The 18,074-nt window shown below is 52.8% G+C and overlaps 1 long non-coding RNA gene across 1 annotated transcript; it reads right to left on the bottom strand.

Moving 5' to 3' along the window:
* Positions 1-327: 327 nt before the first annotated feature.
* LOC135304309 (uncharacterized) lies at positions 328-1,490 on the bottom strand. The gene is made up of 2 exons (XR_010365731.1): positions 1,343-1,490; positions 328-669 (listed from the first exon to the last, which is right to left on the bottom strand). It is a non-coding gene; the product is annotated as an uncharacterized LOC135304309 (long non-coding RNA).
* Between the last annotated feature and the right edge of the window lie 16,584 nt (positions 1,491-18,074).

Here is an 18,074-nt window from a genome sequence, read left to right as displayed (position 1 = left end):
TCCATGACCCGGATTCCTCCACCCCTCCAGCCTCCTCCTCTCCATAGGGAGCAGGTCCGGAGCGAGGAGCATTCCAAGCACCCTGCTGGTGCCATGTTTATCCAGCGTGTCCTCCTCACTGAGCTGCTCCATACCAGCGCCAGAATAAAAAAAAAAAAAATAAAGAGGGGAAAACAAAGAGAGGGAAGAAATCAACAGCTCAGGCTTTTTGGCCAGAAAACAGCATTTCTTGTTTGTTTTCTAGCAAAAAAAAAAAAAAAAAAAAAGAATCCTTCCAGAGATTCCCAAGTTTTCAGAGTTAAAGGTGTATCTTGATCGAAAGGCAGGGAGCTGGATATTTGGTTTATTCCCTTTTTCTAATTAAATAAGACCCACAAGGCCTGATGTTTTTGGTGGGAATAATCCTTTCTTTGTCACTGCTCTGGGTCAGAAAAGGAGCAGGATCCATAGGCTTGAGTCTCAAAGTCCAGGAGCAAACAATAGAGATGCTCATTTATGGACCCTGGAGTTGTGCTGTGAGGCCTGAGCTTGTCTCCTCTTGGCTGTTGTCTTCCTTTGAAATCCCAGTCCCCAGAGGAAGCTGGAAGTTGCTGCTCCCAGTGCTCCAAAGGCACCTCCAAAGGCAGCACCAGGCACAGCGAGAGCCGTCTCCTCAGACACTTCAACAATCTGGGATAGCACAAGGATTGCTGGAGCCCTTCTGGGTGTGAAACAGCCACGGCTTTCCAGGAAGCACAGGAAAACTGCTGCTGTGCCAGCAAACCCATGGACAACATCCACGGCTCCCGGCGTTCACCATTGTTAGGGACTCAGGAGGATTTTTCCCTAAAGAAAATCCCTCAGACCACCAGTAGTTCCATTATCAGCCTCTTATGGTTCCCTCATTTAGGACCCAAGCCACTCCAGACACCAGAGATGGAGGTGCCACTTTTTGCTCTATCTATGGGAGTTTAGAGCTTCCGAGCAACTCTCCAAGCCAAATTCCCACACCACGTTGCCAAAAATACTTTGGAGTGTGTCTCACTGATGTGAAACATTTCTCTGGATTGTTTCCTCCCAACATCTCCATTTTTTGTTGCCAGATGAGGAAGGAACAGAGTCCAGAGACCCTCATTTCCTCTCTGGGATTGGAGAGGGGCCACTCTCCAGGAAACACAGCTCGGGTTTATCCACGGAGCAGGATCATCCACACCCTAAGAACATTCACCATGGCTGAGACCAAGGGAAGCCGCTCCTGAAGTACCATGGGGTAGATGCCAAGGAGCACCTGGAGCTGTGTGAGGGCAGGTTCAGGTTGGATTTTAGGAAAAGGTTCTTCCTTCAGAGGATATTTGGCACTGACCAGGCTCTTCAGGGAATGGTCACAGCCCCAGCGCTGCCAGAGCTCCAGGCATTTGGACAATGCTTCCAGGGATGCACAGGGTGGGATTGTTGGGGTGTCTGTGCAGGACCAGCAGCTGGACTGGATGGTCCTGGTGGTCTCCTTGACAGGAGATTCCATGGCTCTATGACCCCATGAACCCTGCTGGGGTGTTCCAGAGAGCGTCACAGTCTGAAGGCCAGCCCCGTGTGTCCGTTCCTCCCTCGCCTTTCCCAGGCAGTGAACCAGACAGTTGTCCCAGTGATTTACCCTGGGATCATCTGTTCCCCGCTTTCTTTCTCTCCCGGTTCTCAGTCAGGCACGACAAGGGTTAATTAATTGTGGGGTGTGGAGAAGCAGGGGAGGAGGGAGCACCCAGCTCCTGGCACCCTGTGAGGCACAGGAAGGACTCCTGATTCCCGGGATGATCCTGCTGGAAGTGCAGGTCAGGGCTGTGCTTTCCCCTGCAGATCCGGGGGTGTGAATCCAAGTGCCAAGCAGGATTATGTTGTTAAGCAAAGGGCTGGGAGTGCCAGACAGCCAGCCAAGGAGTGGGAAGATGTTAGGGAAGCTTCTCCCAGCTGTCCCCAGTCCCGCATTCCTGTCCCTTGGCACACCCTCCCCACATCTGATCCTCAGCATCCACGAAGTTCTGTCCACCTTTCCCTGGGCCAGAGCAGCCCCTCCCCATTTTCTGGCTTGGCTGCGTCCCTGGAATGTGTTTCTGTGTCTCCTGCCATCCTGCAGCCCCTTCCCAGTCTGCCCACTGAAGCTTTTACTGGGACAGTGTGAGGGACACACAGGAAAACAAAGCTCCTGTCCAATGTCACCCACTTTTCCACCCAATTTCACACAGGATTTTTCCCATTCCCTGTGTGTTAAAGGACCTTTTTCCAGAAAATTTCTGGGCCCATTAATTCCAGAGGCAGGATACCAACCAGTGGGATGAACAACTTAATCCCTGGAGGCTCCATTTGGATTCGCTTTGCCTTGGCAGAGGAAGGCCAACCTCATCTGCCCCCTATTACCCACACCAAAACCATGTGTGAGCTTTTCTTCACTTTAGAGGAGCCAAGCAGCTTGGAAAGGGATTTGGAGGTTTATTCATTCACAATATTCCTTCATAATTATCCATGGAATTGCACCACACCAGGCCTTAAAGCGATGTTTAATTTCTCTTCCAATGGACCTGTAGCACATCTCTGAAATGCAAATCCCTTCAGCTCCTGAAGCTGAAGTTTGGCTGGCCAGTGCCTCCCTTCATCCGCCTGGATCTGAAGTTTTCTTGCTGCTGCTGAATCCACCACAATTCCCTGGGAGGGAACTGCTGCTTCCCCTTTGTCCTTGCCAGTGTTTGGGGCTGGAAACAAACCTCCTTTTTATTGTGAGCACAATATCCTGGAATATAAGGGGAATGTGGATGTCTGAGTGAGATCAGAGCTCTCACCTGCAGTATCCTGGCATCAGAGGCCAGGGATCATTCTCAGGACCACTGGGTAATGAGAGGAGCAGCAGGAGCACTGCTGCTCCTTCTCCACCAGGGAAGGCACCTCCAAAAGAATGTCATTTACCCAGGCTGAGCATTCCTCTGGAAATGGGACAGTTTAGGTGGCAGCAGTCACCCCTCAGGTTCAGGTATCACTGCAGCCTCTGGAATGTGCCAAGGAATGGGCTGCATCCAGCACTCATCAGCCTTGGTGTCTTTACAAGGTCCTGCCCTTCCTTGGATGTTTTACCCTGCTCCACATCCTCCCTTCCCACAAGGACATTGAGCAGGTCCAAGAGACACCGAGTACCCCAGATCATCCTCTTTGGCAGTGAGAGCTGACAATGGGTGACAGTGGTTGGGTTGCTGGAGTTTAGAAACTACATTTGTTCTCCCTCCCTGCTCAGGATTGTGAGGGAAAGCAGGAAAGTCCAGAAAATCAGCTGAGAAAAACCCGTTAACAGCAAGATTTGCCAAATAAGTGAGCGCATCCAGTGGCCTGGAAAATGAGCCGGCGAGTGATGGAAGAGCCCTTTCCCAGTTCTGCACACTCAAGGAAACATTTAATACATCTGGAAGGAAAAATCTGCCTTGGCTCCTGCTGCCGGCGTAAATATTTGTGTTCGCAAGTGTTGGCAAATATTTGAGCCATCGATGTTGTTTAACCAAGAGCTTTGTCTCGCAGAGTCCCTCTCCCTGCTCAGGCTCCCTTGGAATCACATCAGCCAGTGGAATCCTCCTGGTGTTTATGAAGGATGGGATCAGATCCTTTCCCTTTGTGAATTAAAGACCAGGCAGGAGCTTATGGAGGTGACCAACAAAGGGTGTCGGAAGTGCTGACAAAGGTCATGCCCCACATCCGATTGCTCTTGGCACGGGTTCCTTTGGGAGATGGGGAATTGAGCCTGAATTTGCAGGCACAGAGCCATGCTGGAGGATTTTCTTGCTTCTACAGTAATTCCTAAGCTTTTATTTGCCATATTCCATGGAAGGGGACAGAGGAAAGACAATTTGCCTCCTGCCATGGCTGTGGTTGTTCAGGTCAGATGTGGTCAGACTTGATGCCCCTCTGTAAAAAACTCCCCCAAAAGACTTTGATGCCTCGACAGCTTCTGAGGGAAGAGAAGAAAAGTGCAAGGACAGCAGGAATTGATAGCCTGGGAATGGAGAAAAAGGGCCTTGGCCTCTGGAGCAGGACTGTGACCACAGCTTGGATCTCCCCAGTTCTGGGCATGGAATAGATCCCAAGTTTGATTTTCATCTTCCTTCCAGGACAAGTTGTGGACTTCCCATTCCTTGAAATGTCCAAGGCCAGGTTGCACAGGGCTTGGAGAAACCTGAGATGGTGGAAGGTGACCCTGCCCATGGCAGGGGGTGGGACTGGATGGGATTTAAGGCCTTTTCCAACCCCAACCATTCTGGGAATCCCTGATTATGCTCCATAAACAATCCTTACCAACTCGTACATGGACCTTGCTAACATTGCCCTGAAGCTGATGGAGAGAATTCCCAGCTGTAATCCCAGCTCAGCAGTGGATGGCAACATTAAGTCCATGACAGCTGTTTCTGCAGAGACTTTGTGACTTGGCTCTGGGACCTGTCCCCCCTGTGCCCACTGTCGGTGACAGCATCACTGAGAAATTGTCCTGCTGACAAACAATTAGCAAGAAAGTCCTAAAAGTTACCAGAGCAGTTTCTTGAGGAGATTGAGGGGTGCCTTAAAATGTCTTCAAACCCATTTGTGCTTCAGCCTGGGTCTAGAGAACACACTAAAGATGTTGAAGTGGAAAAAAAGAATTGCATATCCTGACAGAGCTAAACAAAAATTGCCATTTCAGACAGACGAGAGCCAGCACAGGGGAATCCCAGAGGAGTATGTGTGGAGTGAGCAGCCCTGAAACCACCTCAGCCTCATCCACCCTGGTGAGGACCACAGCAAGGGTGACTTTAAAGGATGAGGCTGACTTTAAAGGATTGAGAACCACACCTGGATTTTTCAGGCATAGAACATTAAGAGCAATAGAGGAGAACATTCCAGGCTCTTCCAGCTGTTTATCCAGTGGAAGATGTTCCAGCAAAAAGCCCTCACCTGCACTTGTGGGTGCTCACCTGACCCAGTGCTGTGCCAGTTAAGGCAGCAGGGCCAGCACAGGAGCTGCTGTCCCCTACCCTGGCCAGCAGCTCCCTCCCAGTTGCTGCATTGACCTCTGAATAAACAAACCTCTGCAAAGGCCTTTCCTGACCCAGCCAAGTCCAAACACAGCCCACATTCCTCTGATTGTAAACCCCAAGTGCAGGACACACTCCTGGGAATGAGCTCGCTGTGTTTTCCCTTTGATTCCAGCCTCTTGGGAAGATTAAACAGTGTCATCAGCAGGTTAATGCCCAGTGACCTCCTGGCTGCAAACATTATTGCCTTGCAAATAACACTGACATTTCCATACTCCTGCCTTGCCCAAGGGTACAGCACGTTCCAGGTGCTGGACCAGGAGCGTGCTGGAAGGAAGGAGTGCAGGGATGGGAAAGGGCTGGGATCCAGCACTAGGGACTGGGAGAAGGCAGGGAGCTCCCTAAGGAAGCTAAAATCCATCCTCCCTGTGCCAGGCTCCAGGGAACAGATGTCTGCTCAGGCTCCTGCTCCCTGGAGAACTTATTCCAAGGCCTGACCACTCTTCCAGTGAACACATTTTTCCTAATATCCAATCTGAAGCTCTCCTGTGTGACTTGAGGCCGTTTTCCTTTCTCACTTGGGACACAGCAGAGGCAATCGACCCCACCTTGCTACAATCCCATTCCAGGTGCTTGTGGAGAGCACTGAGGATCCCCTGAGACTGTGAGGTCCCCTCAGAGCTCCAGCCCAGGCTGGGACCCCAGAACCAGGTGAATTTGCCTTGTTGTGGGTGTAGGATCACAGAGATGGGACCTTCCCCTGAGCATCCCAAGCACAGCGAGGTTTCTGCAGGAGACAAAGGAGAGCTGGAGCTGTTTGGGCTGGGAGGAGGCTCTGCATGCAAGAAACACCTCCCGTGGGAGATGAGGGAGACCTGGCCACCCACAGCCCTGGCTTGCCAGGAGTCCAGGCTTCCATCTGGCCAAAGCTGTGCCAGAAGTGTCGCTGCCATCGCCAGCAGGTCAGCACCCCTTCCCCTGCATCTGCCTCCTCCTCTGCTCGCCCTGGAACCAGCTGACATTTTTCACAACCGGGAAACAATCAAACAACCTCTTGAGCTGCTCCTCCTCCTGCCAGCACGGCCATCTCCCGGAGCAAAGGATGCTGTGAGTATTCCCAAGGCCTGATGCTGTTCCGTGCTGTTATTCCAGCCTCCCGGTGGGGAAACCCCTCCGGGCTGCAAATACCTGCGTTTCATTAAGTAAATAATCACACCCGATAAAACATCCAGCGGCTGCTGGGATGGAGGAGGGGGGAGCAGGAATGCAGGCGTGGGGATGAGGTGCTGGCAGTCCCAGTATGCTCCAGTAGGTAACTGGGAATGCTGGCACCACTGCAGAGGAATTAATGAAAAGCTTTTAGGGGGGTCTGTGGGGGGAGTGTTCCATTTGTTCAGAAAGAGCAGAGCTGGGAAATGCAAGCAGCACAACTCGCCCAGCCTCCTTGGGAAAGGCTTGGACACTTCCCAGTTGTTTCAGGCTCTGAGGGGACAGAGGAGGAGGAAGGTGGGTGATCCCAGTGCAGGGAGAGCTGTTCCTAAAGCTCTGGGGAACTTTCTGTGGCCCTCTGGGTGCTGGGACCTTCAGAAATGCTGTGAGGGGAACCCAGCTCTTGTGGGACTCCACTCTGCCCCTTTTCCAGAGCCACTGAGGGGGTTCCTGCTGTGATCCCGAGTGTCCTGGCTTGCTGCCTGCTCCAACCTCGAGCCCCTGGTGCTGCTGCCTCCCTGCAAAGTCCTCTCCAGCTTTTTATGGCTCACCTGTTTGGGAGACTTCACACGTTCAGAACCAAGGCTTAAAAACCTGTGGAGAGAAGGGAGGAAGGGAAAAGTGGAAAGAGGAGTTCAGCCAGGAGTGAAATACTCAGGAGGTGTTGGAGCCTTGGGCTGGGCCTCATCAAGGTTATCCAGGTCCATCCCAGACTATGGAAAGGCAGCTGGGGGGTTTGCCCTTGCCAGGATCACAGGGAGGGAGGTGTGGGATAACCTGTGGGACTCTTGGGAAGGCCAGGAGGAGTGGAGTGGGATCAGGAAAGGCTCGTGCCAGGCGCAGGTGGGCCTGATGGACAGCTTAGAGCTGAGCCTCGGATTGTGAGCTGGAGGTGGAAGCAGGGCTGAGAGGCTCCTGGAGTCATTTCTCAGTCATTTATTCATCTGTAATTGCCTGTCTGCCTGTCTCGGAGCTAATGACTGGCTGGGAAGATTTGCAGTTGGGTTTGCAGGAGGTAATTACATCCCAATCTCGCTGGATGACTGTGCCTCCAATGAAGATAAACTCGGTGGAGTGGGGCTGCACATGGCAGGGATCAGTTGTATTCCAGAACCCAGGCATGGCAGGGCAGATAAGGAATGTTTGCGCTGCTGCTTCTTTATCTGCTGACCTATTAAAAGCTTTTCTGTCTGAAGGGAGTGAGGAGCCACCAAGGGGGTTAATCCCACAGCTCCTCACTCCTGATGGATGAGATTCCGTCCTCCTGGTGAGACTTGATCACTGGCTTGGGGTTCTGTGGGTGCTCCTGCTCCTTTTTTAGGCAGGGCTGGGTTGGTTTTTGAGCTGCCCCAAGATGAGCTCTAGGTCAGGCTCCAGCAAAAGGAGTGAAAGGGAAAATCCAGCTGATGCTGGGATTAAAACCCTGTCCTGGGGGGGAGAGGGAAGGGGCTGCAGCAGCAGGACGTGAGTGGGATCAAGGCTGATTTTTGGATAAACCCTCTTTCCTGTTCAGGAGCCCTTTGCTTATTCCAGCCCTGCGCAAGAAGTTTCTCTCTGTCTCCATCCCCTCAGTAAAGCATCACTCAAGTGCATCATTTGACACCAGCTTTGTCACCTGAGGACACTTCTGCAACGTTGGAGGGCCCCGTGCACTCCCAGCCCTGCTGTGGGTCCTGGCAGCGCCTCAGGAGCACTGGCTGTGCCGTGGGGACACCCCAGAGGACAGGAGGAGGCACCTTCCCTCTCCTCAGGCCATTCCTGGTGTGTGACTACAAACCCCGGCCCAGCTCAAAGAAAGAGCCAAAGCTCTGAGGATATTTATGGAATATTGGATGGCCTCGTGCAGTCCCAGTCCTGCTGCAGGTCCTGGCTGTGCCCTGGGGACACCCCAGGGGACAGGAGGACGAACCTTCACTCTCTTCAGGCCTCTCCTGGTGTGTGACTACAAACCCCGGCCCAGCTCAGAGAATGAGCCAAAGCTCTGAGGATATTTATGGAATATTGGATGGCCTTGAGCAGTCCCAGTCCTGCTGCAGGTCCTGGCTGTACCATGGGGACATCTGAGGGGACAGGAGGAGGCACGTTCCCTCTCCTCAGGCCTCTCCTGGTGTGTGACTACAAACCCCGGCCCAGCTAAGAGAAAGACCCAAAGCTCTGAGGACACTTTTGGAATACTGGACGGCCTCGAGCAGTCCCAGTCCTGCTGCAGGTCCTGGCTGTGCTGTGGGGACATCTGAGGGGATAGGAGGAGGAACCCTCACTTTCCTCAGGCCTCTCCTGGTGTGTGACTTCAAACCCTGGCCCAGCTCAGAGAAAAGAGCCAAAGCTCTGAGGATATTTCTGGAATATTGCATGGCCTTGTACAGTCCGAGTCCTGTTGCAGGTCCTGGCTGTGCTGTGGGGACACCCCAGGGGACAGGAGGAGGCATCTTCGCTCTCCTCAGGCCTCTCCTGGCGTGTGACTTTAAAGCCCCAGCCCCGCTTGGAGCACGAGCCAAAGCTCTGAGCTCATCCCTGTCCCAGGGAGCTGCTAAACCCCCTCAAATCTTTCTTGTTCAGCAGCACTTCATATAAATCCCATAATGTGCGGATCACTGCGGCTGCCAACGGCTCTGGGGCCGGGGGGGATGGTGGGGGGGATGCTGGGGGGATTATTGCAGTCCCTGCTCCATTCCCAGGGGATCCCGGGGAACCACGGGCTGCCAGCAAACCTCTGCAGGATGGAGGCACGCCGGGACCCCCGGGAATCAGCTGGCAAATGGGATGTACTGGGGATGGATTAACAACCCATTAGGGCAGGGGCTCAGGGCTGCCTTCCTCAAATCCCCCCTGGAATGCCGGGATTCCTGCCTTCCATCCCAGCCTTCAGCCCATGGAACATCAGCGAGGGCCCAGGGCACAGCACAGCCCTTCCCAAAGGGATTTCTGTCACTCTAGGCCACAAAATAAAATGACATGCTGGAACCTCCAAGGTAAAAAGAGGGGAAGTTTATTTTCCGACTCAAACATTTATAGATTTTCAAAAGTGTCAGTGGATTGGAGGATGAAAGTGCCACCTCTCCAATGACACTGGACAAACCAACAGTCTATCAAATTTCTCCTCCTCCAGAGAAGAATGTAAAACTATTAATTATTTACAAAAAGTGGGTGAGAAAGTTCGTTACCAGAATGTAAACATCAGAAGGCTCAGAAGAACTTTGAAGAACAGGGCGACAGATTTCCTGGGATGAACCCAACAGGTTTGCTCCGTGCTGCAGTGCTGGGTGTGGATGTGGCCAAAGGAGCACTCAGGAACACTCAGGAGCACTCAGGAATTACTCAAACCTGCTGCTGGAGGAGCTGCAGCCACGCAGGGAGAGCCTCTGGGCACAATGTCCTGCCTGCTTTTCCCCTTCTCTCAGGAAATCACTGCCCAAGAGGCTTCCAGGAGCAGCATGACCCCAGTTCCCTCCTTCCTGCTGTGCCAGGGAGTTGATCCTGGTGGCCAAGGAATGACTTTGAATCTGATTTTTCTCTCTCCTGAAATAATCATCTGGAATTGGTGACAAAACCCACTCTGGGGGGAGGCATTTTGTCCCTGAGGGCCACTGGATCCCTGCTGGGATCGTGACCTGGTTATTGGAGGTGACTGAGAATTGCACATTCCAAAATGGGATATTGGAATCATCAGTGGGATCCTTCTTCCCACCAGGGAAAATAAAAAAAAAATCTGGAAGTTTGTGCTCAAAGTGAGAGATTCCTGACTGCAGAGGTCACCTTGCAATGGGATTCTGGGCTTAAATTTGGGACAGTCACATCCCATTCCCCTCAGTCCCTGGGTTTTCACAGGTCAGGTTCCAGATCTTTTGGGAATTTCATGTGAGAGTTTTGCAATGGGAAGAACTCCCTGTTGCCACCAACTTGGATTGAGATGGGCAGCACTTTGAATCCAGTTCAGAATTCCAGGAATGGGTTGTGTTGGGATGGAAAAGAGCAGGAGGAAAGGGGAAAATGCTGCTGTGATGCCATGGAATGCTCAAATAGATCCCTGGCATTCAGGCATGGGGATCAGCCCAGCTAGAAGGGATTAAGAAAATAATAATGACATTTTTGCTTCCTGGAAAACATGGTCTCATCCAAAATAAAACCTTTGCAAAAGGGGAAAAATATGAAGATAAAAATAGCCCAATGAATCGGCACAGCAGGAAAATTCCGAGCTGGTCATGGAATGAGCGTCAGCATTCCCTGTTTGTGAGTTCCTCGCTCAAACTGGGTTATGTTACAATGCTGGAATGAAATAAAGTCACTACAAAAGTTGCTTTTTAAAAGCTCTTTGCATTACTGGTATAAAGCAGAGGCTTCCTGGTGAAACCAAAATCCAAACTCTGGGAGCTTACTGGATCTTTGTGGGTTTAGGAGAATGGCAGCAGGACCAGAAATCCCAGAGAAAATGGGGATCTTCCTGCCTGAGAAGGCAGTGGATATTAGGCCTGTCCATCTCCTTCATTTCTTGAATTATTCCTATATTTCCCTTATTCTTTGGGCAGGTGAGCAGTGAGGGAGGATCCTGCTCCTCACAGCACCGTGGGAATTGAGCCTTAATTCCTTCCTGGCAATCCCTGCCTGCTCCAGCCACACATCCTCCCAGTGGCAAAGCCAGTCCTGAGCCTTACACTAACATAAGCCCAAGTCTGCCACTTGAGATTAAACTCAGCTTGGAGATTCTGCCTCCTGTACCTGTGCAAAGCTTCCATTCCAAGGGAGCTGCTCCCAGCATCAGGATGGGCAGGGAATAGAGAAGAGGCAGAAAATTGAGCTATTTTCTTGTTCTTCTACAAGATTTTATTGCTTTTTTTTTCACATGATCCTCTTCATTATTTTCTTTTCCCTCGGGGAATGTTGTTCATTTGTTGATGATCTGACCTGGAGAGGGTGAGGATGGTCTGAGGTTTTGGCCTCTCTGACCTGCTGGATGCTGTCGGTGCCTGAGCTCCCACAGATCCGCAGTGTCCTGTCCCATGGAGGCAGCACAGGGAGCAGGGGGTGGCACGGGAGGCTGTGGGAAGCTTTAATTACCCTGATTGTCCCCAGTGCCTGAGATCCTAATTGCTAATAAATGTTCCTGCTGAGTAGCTTTTATTTTTCCAGGGCGATGGAATAACAGGGAAAATATGTGAAAGTCTGTGGATTTCTAGAGTGTGTTTTTCTTTCATTTATATTTCCCTAATTATGCTGTCATGGGCTGCTGAAAATTGGACCCCCCCTGCCTTCTTCCCTTCCCAAAAATGACCAAATAAACAGAGCAGTGACAACCTAGCTGGGATAAAGGAGAGATGGAAGGGGTGGTTCTGTATCCTACTGCATCCAGCCCCAGAGCTCACAGCTGCTGCCTCTGCCCTAGGATCCTGGAACTGGAATGTGGGCTGTCATTCCCAGCTGGGATCTTCAGTGGAGGTGCTCTGGGACAGGCACAGCCTCTTTCCAGAGGGATGTGGATGAGGTGAAGCTCAGGTGGAGGGTGGCAAGCTCTCCTCTCCTCTCCTCTCCTCTCCTCTCCTCTCCTCTCCTCTCCTCTCCTCTCCTCTCCTCTCCTCTCCTCTCCTCTCCTCTCCTCTCCTCTCCTCTCCTCTCCTCTCCTCTCCTCTCCTCTCCTCTCCTCTCCTCTCCTCTCCTCTCCTCTCCTCTCCTCTCCTCTCCTCTCCTCTCCTCTCCTCTCCTCTCCTCTCCTCTCTCTTGCCATGGAAAAGCACTTCCCCTCCAATCCTGGGGTACTGTCAGCACACCCCGAGCTGCTCTGCACGTTTTAAATAACATTTCACTGAGCTGAGTGTGTGGTACAGAAACCACAAGTGTGAGGATCCCACAGTCCATAAATATAAAGGAGTGTACAGAGAGAGAGGAGACTCCAGAGGGGGAGCACAACCAGCAGTGGGATCACACCTCAGATCCACAGTATTGCAGTCCATGTAAACCACAAAGTGCAAAGGAGGTACCATAAACACAAGTCAGGCAGCACAGAGATCTGGGAAGCCTTTTCCAGGTTTTGGTGTGCCAGGGGCTGAGGCAGGAGGTGGCTTTAGGTCTCCAAAACTCCTGGCTCTTTTTCCCACGTGCAGAAGGCCTGGCACTGGATTGGGTTACTAAAGCATTCCAGCCCCATTCCCACTCACAGAAATCTCTGCTTCAAATGAAAAATTCAACCACTTTATTTTATTCCTTCTCTTCCCTTCCCCCTCCCCTGGCTGAGCTCTGCCACGGCCCAGGTGGGTTAGCCAAGGTGCTGAGGGTACAGAAACAAATTCCACAAGGCAAATCCCACCTAAGGAACCAGGACTGATGATGCCAGGAGCCTGCCAGGGCTCCTGAAGCTCTGCTGAGCTCAGGACAGGGTGACAGAGCCACAACCTGTGGCCATTCAGGGGACCCTGTGACATCCCCTGGCACAGGTTCCCAGAGAAGCTGTGGCTGCCCCATCCCTGGAAATGTCCAAGGCCAGGCTGGACAGAGCTTGGAGCAACCAGGGATTGTGGAAGCTGTCCCTGCCCAAGGCAGGAGTGGGACTGATGGGATTTAAGATCACTTCCAACCCAAACCACTCCGTGATATTCAGGCCCAAACAGCTTCTGTGACCTCATCCCTCTCCTTGCCCTCCGCCTCTCCCATCCTCTCCCCTGTGCCCTCCACGATCCTCTCTGGGAAGGTGCTGTGCAGATTTTCCTGCAGAGCTATTAAGTTCTTGCAGTTTCCCTGTGGATCCTATTAGCCAAAGAATTTGCTCCTTTTCCAGAGCTCTTTTTTACTCTTTTAAATGAAAACACTTCAAAATATGTCTATGTGCACCTTGGCTTGGAGATGGAATTTCAGAGCTGGGGCCGTGCATGCACATTTCTGCCTCTTTCTACCTCAAATGTTTTCTTATGTCCACAAATGTATGAAAAACCCATTAGAGAATTGAATTCCCTCAGTGCACGGGGTTCCCTGAGCAGGCTGCAGCTCTTCCCCAGCCCCAGGAGTCTGGGTTCCTGCTGATCCTGCCATCCCTGACATTTCCCCCAGTCCTGGGTGTGCAGCCCTGCCTGGCACTGCTCCTTCCCCAGCTGAGGGGCCGAACACTCTGGGAGCTGAAGCATGGATGGATTTGTTTCCATGGCTCCAGGCTCGGCTGCGTGGGGGCTCTCAGCGAGGCTGGATGAGCTCCATGCAGATCCCATCATGTGCCCAGGGCTGAGATCCAGTCTGTCCTGTCCTCATGGGATACCAGGATGGTTTGGGATGGAAGGGACCTTAAAGCTCAGCTCATTCCACCCCCTGCCATGGGCAGGGACACCTTCTACTGTGCCAGGTTGCCCCAAGCCTCATCCAGCCTGGTCTTGGACACTTCCAGGGATCCAGGGGCAGCCACGGCTTCTCTGGAAAACCACTCCAAAGCCTCCCCACCGTCACAGGGCAGAAATCCTTCCCAGTATCCCCCCTAACCCTGCCCTCTGGCAGTGGGAAGCCATTCCCCCCTACACCCCCAGTGTCATTACCCCACCTCTCTCCATCCCGAGTCCCCCCTCCCACCCCAGCCCGTGGGTGTCCCCATCCCTGGTGCCCCCCTCTCCTCCTCCTCCCTTCCCGCGGCTGCATGGATGGGGCTGTGCCTGCAGGCTGCCTGCTGCCGCCTGTCCCCGGCAAGAAAGCCGTGCCTGTGGTGCCTCACAAAGCTGCCTTTGAGCCCCGAGTGCCGGCGGGGGGAGGCTCTTGTGGCTGGGGCTGGCGAGTGCCTGCAGAAGGACTCTGTGAGAGGCACTGGCGGTGCCAGGAATCTCATTACAGCCCCTGACTGACGGCCGAGCGAGGATGGCCCCAAACAGGCGCCCAGACACCGCAGGATTGCAGCTGAGGGGCTGCAGGAGACCTCGGCAGCTCCCAGAATCCCAAACCTGTCAAGTCAGGAGCCCGCTCCCGGGTTTTGTGCAGGCTGGGAGAGCAGGGCAGGAGCTGAGCCAAGGCAGAGCCCAGCTCATCCCTAACACTCCCTCAGTCTCTCCGTCCTGATTGATGGAATTTCCACCCGGCCAAGCGCTGGAGTGTGGGATTGCTCCCCCACAGCCTGGCTGAGCCCACTAAGGGTTAATGCCGGGGCCAGGCAGAGAATCCATCTCCATTTCAATGCTTCGTTAAGAGTTTTGTGGTGAAACAAAGCAAAGCCATCCAAGTTTGGTGACAATTTTCCCACAGTCATCCGCGGCTCTGATTCATTTTCAGCCCCAGATTGGAGTGGTAATAGCCCGACCACAGAACATTTCCTGGGGATTAATCACGGCTGGGAAAGGGCTGCAGCTCCGAACTGCGCTCCAGGTGCCCCCAGATCGTCCTTCTGTGTCAGGAATTAGCGGCTGCTGAGGTCACTGCCGCTCTGCCGCCGCTGGTGCAATTACAACCCAATTCCTGCTAATTACCAGCAGGTTCAGACATCAAGGTGCCGCGAGCTCGCAGCAAAGCCCAGCTCCTGCCCTGTCATTCCCGGCCAGCTGCTGCTTCCAGGGCATCGGCAGGCATGGAGATCCACGGGGAATCTCTGAGGTGCTTCCCTGGGGTCCCTCTCTTTGTGCCTTGTGGCAGCTGGGCTCTCAAGGGATGGATGGACAGACGGATGGACGGACGGACGGATGGACGCATGGACGGATGGATGGATGGATGGATGGATGGATGGATGGATGGATGGATGGATGGACGGATGGATCACACCTCTTTCCTCCCAAAGCCTGCAGAACATCCCCAGGACTCAGACATCCCACTTTCCTTCCAGGGAGCGAGTCAAGCCTGGAAAAGCAAATCCCAGGACATCAGTCAAGCAAAAGCCTTTTTTTCCATGCACAACCAAGAAATTCCTGGTCAGAGGCGGCATGGGAAGGGCTGGCTCCAAGGGTGGCTCCCGGTCACCACGCTGGATGTGGGGTCCTGCTTTCCACTGTTTCTCCAGGGAATATTCAGGGGAAATATTCATCCAGGACCATCTAGTTCCTAACGGGAAGAGCAGCCTCTGGCACAGGAACTGCCCATCACTCCTGGGAGCTGTGGGACCCCTCGTTGGGCACTGCAGCCACCTCCCCACCCGAGGATGCTCCGAGGCCATGGGGAAGGGATGGGGTCTCCACTCCACCTTTTCTGCCTCCAGCTGCCTGAACGGGAAAAATATCCCGGGAGAGGGATCCCACAGGGTGATCCTGAGCTACTTCGGACTCGTTTTAGAAACACAAATTCCAGGGGGAAAAGAGAATTTGTGCCTGTCCCAGCTGAGCACCAGCATGGCACAAGCACCAGAGCCAGAGCCAGCACTGGCATGGGTACCAGAACCAGCACTAGAATCAACACCAGGTCCACCAGCAGCACCATCACCAGGTCCAGCACCAACACCAGCATCAGAACCAGCTCCAGAACCAACGCCAGCACCAGCTGCAGAACCAGCCCCAGCTCCAGCCCTGCTCCGTGGGCACAGCTGGCTCTGGCTGTGGTGCCACTGCTGTCCCCATTCCCCTGCCACACGTCTGCCACTGGCTGCTGGATGCAGCCAAATTTCCAAGCCCTGCTCTGCCAAGGAGCTGAGAAAGGGGAGCCAGCACATCCCCCCCTTCCCCAGCCTCCAGCCCTGCCTGGGCACTGTGGCTGCACAGCGAGGAGGCTTTGGGCTCCAGTCGCTGTTTGCTGCCGTGTTTTGTACAATAATTAAGCACCTGCCTTTTGAAGGCCCCTTCTCATTGCTGGGAACATTCCCCAGTGCTGTGTCCCCCTTTAATTTCCTCCGGCAGCGCTGCCTCCCATCACCCTTCCCATTTCCACGGCATCGGTACCTGCATCCACCTCTTGTGCCGGAGCTTTGAAGTTGAAATTCCATCTCCCTGCATGATCAAATCTTTGATTTCTGATTAAAGCTGTCAAAGAAACAGTTTCCTGCCTGCTGAAAATTCAGATTTCAAATAAAATAAAAAGACAAAATCTGCATTGGGCTAGAACATAAAAATACCTTTTCCATGGAGCTAAGAAAGGAAAACAGCGTCATCACAGGTTGGTCCCAGCTTTTTATCTCGGCTGCAGCCTTTGCTTTCCCTCCTTCCACTTCTTTTGTTATGATTGGCATATTTTTGGAAATATGAGCCCGTGTTAAGTGAGAAGACAAGGAAATTTTCACTTTTGGAGCAGCAAAACAAAATCTTTCTGAAAAGACGTATAGGCAGGTGTGGGGTTTTTTTCTTTCCCCCCAACTTTTGGAACTGAAATTGTCCCATCAAAACCTGTCCTAAAGAATGAGTGAGGATATAAATAAATAAATGTTCCTGGTTTGATCAAGCACGAACAAAAATTATTATTAAATTCCCAGATAACATCCCATCCCCTGGGATCTCCCTGATGGACACCTCGGCAGACGTTCCCCTCCCGCCTGGCACATCCTTCCCAGCACAAACAATGGGCCCAAAAAGGAAAGAGGGAAAAGGCCAAACTCAAAAAATCCAGCTGGGAGCTTAAACGAGAGGCCTAGATGGAAAAAAATAGCCCTTTTCCATGACATGGAATGTGTTCCTTCATCAGGAGGCTGCACACATGTGGGAAGTGAATGTGTGGATGAGGGAAGTGCTTGGATAACAGATCCTGCTGGGCCAGGGAGGGTCTGGATTGGGAAGACTGGGGGACCCAGTGCTGGGATTTTATGGATTGTTTCTTCCCATGTCTTAAATCTCTGCTGTGGGAGCAGCCAGCCCAGGCAGGAATGTTTGCAGCCAGCCCTGCTATGGGAATGAGGAGGGTGAATCCAAGGATTTGAGGGATAAGTGCTTCTCAGGGGGGTCAAAGACAGGGATTTTCCATACCTGGCACAGGCAGGTGTGGGAGTTACGGGGTGGGGATGGGTGGCAGTGCTGGGTCTGTGAGCAGAGGGGCTGCCACAGCTCCCTCAGGACATTCTGCTGTCCCCCCAATGTCCTGGCTCACAGGGACAGCCTGGAAAGCCATTCCTCTGTCCCCTGCAGCCACCAGGACTGAGCAGGGGGAAGAAAGCAAAGGAAAATCCAAAGGCATCCAGATCTGGGGGTTGAAGTGGGTAAGAAATCCGCTCCCTGTCTTTGGGTACAGAACTGGGACACAAACCCTTTCTCCAGTCTTTGGGAACAGAACTGACAGACAAACTGACAGACAAACCCTTTATCCAAATCTCAGGGTTTTTCTCCTAATTCTATTCCCATTCTCCAACCTTTGGGTGTAAAGTTGGGGGACAAACCCCTCCTCCAGCCTTCAGGAGTAGAATTAGGACACAAACCCTTTCCCCACCCTTGGCACCCTCCCCACGCCCCCGTCCCCACCCGGCTCCATGGCCCAGGTGCCCAGAGGGCTGCGTTCCCAACTCCTGGGTTTAATCTCCACATTTATGGGCCATGTGCAGTTATTTAACAGGTCTGGCCCGAGCAGCAGCGTGTGCCAAGAAGGAACAATCATCCCTCATTTCCCAGCTGTGACATCATCAGCTCATATTTCACGGATATGATGTCACTGCTGCGCAATAGGACTCGGGATTTTCAAAAGGTTTTTATTAATGCTGAGGCTTTTTTGGGTGGGTTTTTTTTTTCCTCTGGTCTGGCCAGAACATCTGGAGCTGGGAAACTTCAGAGTCCGGAATATTCACGAGTTGGAGCAGACAGAATTCCAGCCCACAGGACTTCTGGGAGTGAAGGAGGACAGATAACGATGTGGGGATCCAGGAGTCACAAGCAACTGAGGAAAGATCAAAGAGCAGCAGGAAGGGGAGTGAGGCAGGAGGGGTGAGGGGCTGAGGACATGTCCTCAACATCCATAAGCAGGGTGGGGACACCAGGCTGGGGAGGGGACACCTCAGAG

Source organism: Passer domesticus, chromosome 7 (assembly GCF_036417665.1).
Source record: "Passer domesticus isolate bPasDom1 chromosome 7, bPasDom1.hap1, whole genome shotgun sequence".
Classification (NCBI taxonomy): domain Eukaryota; kingdom Metazoa; phylum Chordata; class Aves; order Passeriformes; family Passeridae; genus Passer; species Passer domesticus.
Note: the sequence above shows the minus strand (reverse complement) of the source record. Positions and strands in the feature narration are given on the sequence as shown.